Source organism: Sciurus carolinensis, chromosome 6 (genome assembly GCF_902686445.1).
Source record: "Sciurus carolinensis chromosome 6, mSciCar1.2, whole genome shotgun sequence".
In the NCBI taxonomy this organism is placed as follows: domain Eukaryota; kingdom Metazoa; phylum Chordata; class Mammalia; order Rodentia; family Sciuridae; genus Sciurus; species Sciurus carolinensis.
The window spans coordinates 30835097-30844423 of record NC_062218.1 but is presented as its reverse complement, the minus strand read 5'-3'; positions in this window follow the sequence as shown (position 1 = coordinate 30844423).

The window sequence follows — 9327 nt, the reverse complement described above, 5'->3', positions numbered from 1 at the left end:
ATCTTCAGTAATAAGAGAAATGCAAATCAAAACTACACTAAAATTCCATCTCACCCCAATTAGAATGGTGATTATCAAGAATATAAGCAACGATAGGTGTTGGAGAGGATGTGGGGAAAAAGGTACACTCATACATTGCTGGTGGGGCTGCAAATTAGTGCAGCCACTCTGGAAAGCAGTGTGGAGATTCCTTAGAAAACTTGGAATGGAACCACCATTTGACCCAGCTATCCCACTCCTTGGCCTATACCCAAAGGACTTAAAATCAGTATACTACAGTGATGCAGTCACATCAATGTTCATAGCTGCTCAATTCACAATAGCCAGATTGTGGAAACAACCTAGATGCCCCTCAATTGATGAATGGATAAAGAAACTGTGGTATATATATACAATGGAATATTATTCAGCCATAAAGAATAATAAAATTATGGCATTTGCAGGCAAATGGATGAAATTGGAGAATATCATGTTAAGTGAGATAAGCCCATTTCCAAAACCCAAAAGATGAATGCTCTCGCTGATAAGCAGATCATCATACTTAATGGGGGGTGTGAGGGGGGCAAGAATGGAGGAAGGAGGGACTGTATAGAGGGAAAAGAGGGGTGGGAGGGGTGGGGGAAAGGAAAAAATAACAGAATGAATCAAACACCATTACCCTATGTAAATGTATGATTACACAAATGGTATGCCTCTACTTCATGTAGAAACAGAGAAACAAGTTGTACCCCATTTGTTTACAATGATTAAAAAAAAAGCTACTGGATTTTGGTGTAGTTCATTACTGAACATAAACGTAGCCATAACTAATGGATACTCTCCTCAGTTTTGTATTTTCTCTTCATGAAAATGATAGGAGAAGAAGTAAGAATGAGATAGAGACTTTTGGAGAGTTTCATTTTCCTAGAAACTTTAAAAAAATGACATAGACACTTTTCTTTATGAGTATATATTGTATGTAAATGCCAAAGGTCTTTTAATGGTTTGTTAGTATTACATAGTATGGTCATGGTACACTTTATTTAGATTCACATTTTTTTTTTATTCCATCTCTGTGACAATGTACCTGAAATAATCAATGTAAAAGGAGGGAAAACGTATTTTGGCTCATAGTTTCAGTCCATGAGTGACTGGCTCCATTGTTTCTGGGCCTGTGGTGGGACAAAATATCATGGAATGGAGTAAATAGTGGAGCAAAGCTTCTTACTTCATGGTTGCCAGAAAGCAAAGAGAGTGGGAGGGAGGAACTGGGGTCCCAATACATATCCCCAATGACATAACTTTTTCCACTAGACCCACCTCCTAATGTTTATAATACTTCCCCAAAACATCACAGGCTGATAGCTGAGACTTTAACCCATGAAATTCTGGGAGAACTTCAGATTCAAACCATAACAATAAACAATGCCATATAAATATTTTTATACCTATATATTTTATTATTTAGATAGTTTCTGTGGAAGAATTCTTAAAAATGGAATTTTTGGGAGTCTATGTTTTAAACTTTTTCTGTATATTTTCAAATTACCCTCTTATAAATTTGTATTAATTTATACTTTTACCAATATATATCAGAAATTCTACTTTCTCATACACTTCTCAGCACTGAAGATTAGCCCTACTTTTAATTTTCACAATTTGAAAGGCAAAACAGTTATCCCATTCATTTCATTTACATTTTTTATTTGAATGGGATCAATTGTTTTTTCATATTTTTATAGCCATTTTCTTTCTGTAAGAAAAATGCTTTCTTCATTTCCCTCTTGGAATCTTCATCTTTTAAGACTCTTTGATTGTTAAGAATATTAACATTTCATTTTTTTGTTGTAACTTTACTATATTTTTCCAGTTTATTTTAATCTTTTCTTTTTGTTGTGTATTTTTAAAATCTAAGAAAAGAAACTATCAACATTCTAAACTTTATGTAACATATCAATATTTTTCTCTTATGGCTTCTGTGTTTCATGTCTTATTTAGAAATGCTTTCCACATTCAAAAAGTATAAGATGATTTGCTCATGTCTTCTAATATATTTGTTTTTGTTTTTAAATTATTTACATCTTTGACCCATGTGGAATTTATTTTGTAACAAGAAGTCATACATTTTCTTCTTTATTCGCAAATGGCTAGTGTATGGTTCCACTCTCATTTTTAAAATAGTCTACTATCCCCCTTGTAGTTAGAAATAGGTGAAATTTTTGTAGTTGTTTGGATCTGGACTCACAGATTCACTATTCTATGCCATTGCTTATTTTGATTCCTATTTTATCAAATTTTTGAACCATTTGTATAGTTACTCTCTTCTGAATTATTTTCTCCTCTGAAATCAAGAATACAGGGTATTCTTGAACATTTATTTCTCCAAGTCATATTTAGAACAACAATATATGTGTAGAAAAGCACCTGGAAGTTTACGTATCAGTTATTAAATATGATTATTTCTGAGGAGTGGAATTAAAATACTTTTCGTACTTCCTACAGTACACATATCTGTTTACTGAATTTGGGGGTAGAAAGAGTTATTAGTTAATAGTAAAAATATAGCAAGGACTTAAATAAATAAATAGAACTGTGAGCAAAGACTTTAATAAAATCTTTTATTTTTTTAATTGATCTGCTTGCATTTTTCAAATTACAGTTATTTCATCTGCCAATAATGATAATTTGGTTTTCTTTTTCAATATTTTTATTTATTACTTTGTTTTTTTATCTAATTGCATTCTCCAGCATTTCTAGAACAATATTAAATGTTGTCATAGAATTTCTCGTCTTAAATGTAATGGGATATTTTTCCCCACATTTTTACTGGTGCATTATAGTTGTACATACTGATGGGATTTGTTGTTACATATTTGTACATGCACACAATATGCAATATAACAATTTGACTAATATCACTCTCCAGCACTTCTCTCCTCCGTCCCCACCTCCCACCCCTGGTTCCCTTTCTACTGATCTCCCGTGATTTTCACGAGATCTGCCCCCACCTTTCTTTTCCTTTTTCCTCTCTAGCTTCTGCATATAGAGAAAACATACAACTCTTAACCTATTTTGCTTAACATAATGGTCCCTAGTTTGACTGTTAATGGAGTACCATTAAGAGTTACCATTGAAGAGTGACTATATTCCATTATTATTTTACCAAAGTTTTTATTTAGAAAATAAAATCAGGGGCTGGGGATATAGCTCAGTTGGTAGAGTGCCTGCCTCGCAAGCACAAGGCCCTGGGTTCAATCCCTAGCACCGCAAAAAAAAAAAAAAAAAATCATTAAGATCTTTATTTACTATTGAATTCATAAGTTTATTATCATATAAAAATGGATTCTACAAAATGTTTATCAGTTTCATGTTATCATATTTTTAAATTAGATTTTTGTCCAACTAAGTTAATAATTCCTTCAGCTCTAAATACCACATTTGGTTCTATCAGTGGATAAGCTTAACATTAAAATGTTTTCTGATTATTCTGCACTTTTTAAAATCTAATGCTTAGTGCAGTTAACACTTGGCAGGAAGAAAGGCACAAAATGTCCTTGGTAGCCTCTAAGAATTCCTCTGCTCTTCTTTTTTAAAATTTTTTAAATTTTTAAAAAATTTTACAGACTGCATTTTGATTCATTGTACACAAATGGGGTACATCTTTTCGTTTCTATGGTTGTGCACGATGTAGATTCACATCATTTGTATAATCATACATGTACATAGGGTCATGATGTCTGTCTCATTCCACCATTTTTCATACCCCCTCTCATTTCCCTCTATGTAATCTAAAGTTCCTCCATTCTTCTCTCACCCCCAATCCCCACCCCCATTATATATCATCATCCACTTATCAGGAAAAACATTCAGCCTTTAGATTTTTGGGACTGGCTTACTTCACTTAAATTGATACTTTCCAATTCCATTCTTTGCTATTCTTGATGAGGAATCTTTACCTTAGAAAGAGGAAATTAGCTCAAATAATTTATAGTCGATGAGTCTTCTAGATTAATTCAAGTGTTTCAGCAGAATTCAGCATTTCAACTTTATTTTTCAAGTATCAGGGACTTTGCTTGTTGTTGGTTTTCCATTTGTTTTTTTACCAGTGTCTTGGGAGTTTTGATGTGTTCCTGGGAGCCACCAGGTTTAACACATCACACTTCCTTTGTATGAGCATCTGTGTCATTTCAAGCTATACACAAATGTTGCATATCAAAATTCAGAAGATGAGGTGGACTTCATTGTGGATCTAAAGTAAGTGAAGTACGTGAACAAACAAAATTAAATGCAAATATTCATCAGAGTAAAGAAGCTTTGGAAAATTCTTGCCCACCCCACCTCACTCTATCATTTCTCCACTTTTGTGGTCACAGTGGTTAAGAGTGCAGCTGGGGAGGGAACGGGGGATGGGGAAGGCAACTGACTCCTTGCACGTGGCTGCCCAGATGTGTTCCTCTCAGGGATGTGGTGCCTGCCACTATCTGAACAGCTTCACTTGTATTCTTCTCTTGAATGGTAATGAAGAAACAAGTTAGCTATTAAAATATTATTTGATAGTGTGTTTATTCATTTTTAAACTTATTCTGTGAGCATGATTGAATGTCTACTAGATTTTAGGTTCTGTGTTTAGCAAGAGACCCAGTAATCATAGTCCTCGATGCCAGAATTCTTCAAAGTCCATAGAGGAGTCAGACAAATTAAGTAAATACTAATCAGAGTGGGAACAGTCGGAGTAGGTGCAAGATACTATAGGAATATATGGCTGAGCCTTAGCCTGGCTTGTCAGGAGATGACTTGGAAGCACAGGCCGTGCCTGCCCATAAGAAGTCCTGAGAGATGACTATACTATGTGGGCATTGGGAAGAGTAAGTGTCAAGATCAGTGAGGAGAGAGACCTGAGCTAAAAATAAGCGTGAGGTGAAGGAAGAAGTGCAGGCAGGAACTAGATTGGGTAGGATGGACAGGCCCTCCCCCCTCAAATGTTTATGCCCTAATCTCAGGATCATATACACGTGTTACTTTACATGACCAAAGGGACTTCACAGACGGGATATGTTAAGGATCTCAAGATGGAGAGACTATCCTTGATAATTGGGGTGAACCCCAAAAATGTAATCACAAGAGTTCTTATAAGAGGAATACAATAGTGTTACAGTGAGACAAGACACTGTGAGGATGAAAGAAACAGAGGTTGGAGTTATTCATTCTGAAGATGAAGGGCCATGAGCTAGGGAACACAGGTGGTTTCTAATAATGAGCAGAGCTCTATAGCCCTGTTGATAACCTAGATTTTAACTCCATAAAACTCATTTTGAACATGTGACTCCCTGATCTATGGAGAATAAATTTGCATTGTTTTAAGTCAATAAGTTGGTGATAATTTGTAAGCCTTAATAAATTAATATGCAAGGTTGCCTGAAGCTACTCTGCCATGTTGGGAAGCCACTATTTAGCTAGGGGAGTGACTTTATCAGATTTCTTCTTTAGAATGACCCTACTCCCCCATGGAGAGGAGTGTAGGTTTTAGTAGAGTCAGGGACTTACAGAATCTTACCCACTTTGGGGATGATACAATCAAGTCCAAGTTGAGCCTAATACCAAGACAAAGAAAGTCCTTGTATCAATTTCCTCTTCTTGTCAGAGAAGCAATTTCTTTTCTTTCTTGCATCCATTTACCAATATTTACTAAATATCCATTTTATTCCAAAAATAAAAGATGGCAGAACTTACCTGAAACTTATATTTTATATATAAAGAGAGTCAGTGATAACAATCAACAAAAAAATAAGATAATTAATATCGTGAAAGAGGTTTTAGAGGAAATAAACAGGGACTCGTAGTAGAGAATAACAGGAGAAGAGTCTTGTTTTTAACAGGAAGACCTCTTCTGCGAGAGGTCACATGGAAACAAGGACCTGGAGGATCAGAAGGGGCAGTCAAGCACTCATTTTGGGGACAGAAAGAATAGTGAATGAAAAGGCCTTGTGTTTGGGACCCCTCTTAATATTTGAAGATTCGAACTTCTATGTAGGCCAGAGTTCTGACAGTCATTCATTTAGACATTATCACTTTTTTAGTGAAATGAAAATGCTGGTACTAGTTGTACAGTTAATATTTTGCTAATTGATGAATCATGAATCATGATAATGTAGGTTCTGGGTTTATTTTCCATAAAAATTCAGCATCTGAAGGAAGAACTTTGTTCCAGGCACTACCACAAACCTGATGGCTGCCACTAAAGTTTCAGATGTATGCACAAATTGCAGGAAATTCCCAGTCTTTATGAAAGTGGTTCTTAAGTCTGGTTGCATATTTACATCTCTTGGAGGACTTCTGAAGTCAATATGGATACCCAGTATTCACACCAGATTGATTAAGTCTTACTCTTAGGCATGGGGCCCTGAAATCCCCTTAGGAAAAAAAGTAGGGAATGTAGGGTTCCCTCCAGGGAGGGGATTAATAAAGGGCAGGTGACCAAGAAACATATGGTGGGGACTCCAATACACACACACACACACACACACACACACACACACACACACACACCAAAACACCACACCACACATATATACCCAACTACCTTTTAATATTAGGTATAAAAAATGTACTGAAGGCCAATTAGTGTTAGTCAGAGAAGCAATGACCATCAGTGGACTAAATCAAGACATTGTTTACTCTTCTAATTCCTAGTCCAGGAAGATCTAGATCAAACAAGGGGGAAGAGGAATAGGAGGAGAATGAGAGAGAAGAGGAAGAAGAGAAGGAAGAAGGGAGGGAGGAGGAAGAGGCTTCACTTTGGGGGAGAAACTTCTCAATGAGCATTGGCCAGAGGTTAGGGCAGCAATGATTAAGGAATGGACCTGGAAATTCTCAGATTCCTGGGTTCCCCTAAGTGACACAAGTAGTTGGTTGTTTCCTTCTAAGAGATATGAAGGAGAACCTATTTCATTCTTCTTTCTTAGTCACCGATGATTTACTGACAGTCTTTAACATTCTTTGTCTTGAAAAAATGTCACCCCTGATCTTTGCCTTCATCTTCACATAGTTTTCTCCTTTTGTGCACGTGCCGCCCAACCTTTCTTTCTCTCTTTCTTCCTTCCTTCCTTTCTCTCTCTCTCTCTTTCTTTCTTTCTCTTTCTTTCTTTCTTTCTTTCTTTCTTTCTTTCTTTCTTTCTTTCTCTCTCTCTCTCTTTCTTTCTCTCTCTCTCTCTTTCTCTCTCCTTCCTTCCTTCCTTCCTTCCTTCCTTCATTCCTTTGTGGTGCTGGAAATTGAACCCAGGGCCTTGTGCATGCAAGGCAAACACTCTATCTACCAACTGAGTTATATCCCCAGTCCAAATCTTTCTTTTTTAATTAGGAGATCAATCATATTGGATTAGGACCACCCTAATAAACTAATTTTCACTTAATTACCTCTGTAAAGAATCTATTTTAAAATAAGGTCCCATTCTGCGTTACTGGGTGTTAGGATTTCAACATGTGAGTTTTGGATGAATACAATTAAACCCATGATACTGTATATATAAAATCCTCTGGAGAATGGGAGGAGAAGGAATCTGAATATGACTGAAGATAACCAAGAGGCTGGGTGAGAAATGGCATGATGAGTTACCTGTGTGTGGAACAGTCATTACTGGCCCCCATGATTCCTAATTCCTGGTAAATGTGCACTTGGATAGATGCTCTTCTCTGGGGTGTGTGTGGGAACTTTGACTTGTTTTCATCCACTAGCATATGGAAAGGTGATAGGATGCCTCGCCTGTGATCCCATTACTTGTCTAAGGCTTTGTCTTGCTAGTAGACTCACTCTATCTTGTTGACTTTGAAGAGATAAGCAGCCATGTGGTAAGAGAGCTTGTGAAGAGAGTCAAATGGTAAGGATCTTTAGAAGCTGAGAATGACAGCCAGAAGGAGTCCAGCCAGGAGATCTAGGTTTTACAACCAGGAGGAAAGAAATTCTGCCAGTAACTATAGTGGGTCAGAAGTGGATTCCTCACCAATGGAGCCTCCAGAAGAGAATCGAGCCCTGAGCAACATTGTAGCTGTGGACTCAGCTAAGTCATGTCAGACTCACAGAGACTGTGAGATAAAAAATGTATAGCATCTTAAGATGCAAAAAATATTTTAAGAAGGAGGAAGAGGTTCAAGCAGAGAAGGAAGAAGGAAAAAGATGGAGGAAAATGGTAAGGAGTGGAGAGACAGAACTATTTTCTTGCTTTCTCTCCAAGTCCCTCTTGCTCTAAGTCTATGATAGGGATGAATGAACTTGACATAAATGTGAGACTACATTTTAAATAAGATTGAAATAAGGTTTGATCAATGAAAGTAATCTGTTTCAGAAAGGAGGATTCAACAGAATACCTTTGAGAGGAGTAATTAGAGAAACATCGAAAATGGTTAATATTTATAGTTACATGAATCAAGATTTCTCCATAAAACATGATTCTTCCATAAAATCTGATATGCACATGAAATTTATTATGCCACACTCCTGATTAAAATTCTTTCAAGTACTCCCAGGTTTGCCAACTAAATAACAACTTCTTAGACTGTCAGAATGCATGTATAATTGTGGGCCCCATCAATTCTGCCAAGTCTTATTTGTAGCCACTACTCTGCAGACTCTCTGGGTTAGGAATGTTGAGTTGGACAGACCCATGGAGTCTTTCACTGAACCACCTGAAGAATTGGCACTGTTTATTCTCTCTGTTAAATACATTGACACTTGCCTTGAAACTTGGCTCCCAGCAGGCTGTCCTTAAATGTACCTTTACCCCCACCAAGTGAAATGTGAACTCACCAACTCAGTGATGTGTGTCCCCAAATTTGAGTCATTAGAACTATTATTGTGACTGTATTATGAAAGTTGATGAAATATGAGTATGCAAGGAAAGCCAGCTATTGATTTATGATAACTACTTTGAAAATTGAAGAAGACTTGATAATGACATATTGAAAGAATATTGCTAACAAATCAGGTGGACAAATGATAATAGATTATCTAGGCACGGGTAATCTTTAAAAAGATAGGAGTCTGGCTTTGCGAGTTCCTAAAATCCTTTCCAATTTTAAAGAAAGCAAAACTAGAAACAGTAGATGATGTGTTATTGGTTCCTGTTACCTAAGAAAGGCAAAGGGGAATTGTAATCAATGACACCACACTCAAAAGAATGACCTCATAATATGTTATGGTTTGAATTTTTGTGTCCCCTCAGAATTAATATGTAGAAATTCTAACCCCTGAGTTGTTGGTATTAAGAGGTGGAACCTTACAAAAGAGGTCAAGGAAACTTCCCCTCTACCCTTCCCACCACTTAAGGACACAGTGAGAAATCAATAGTCTGCAAT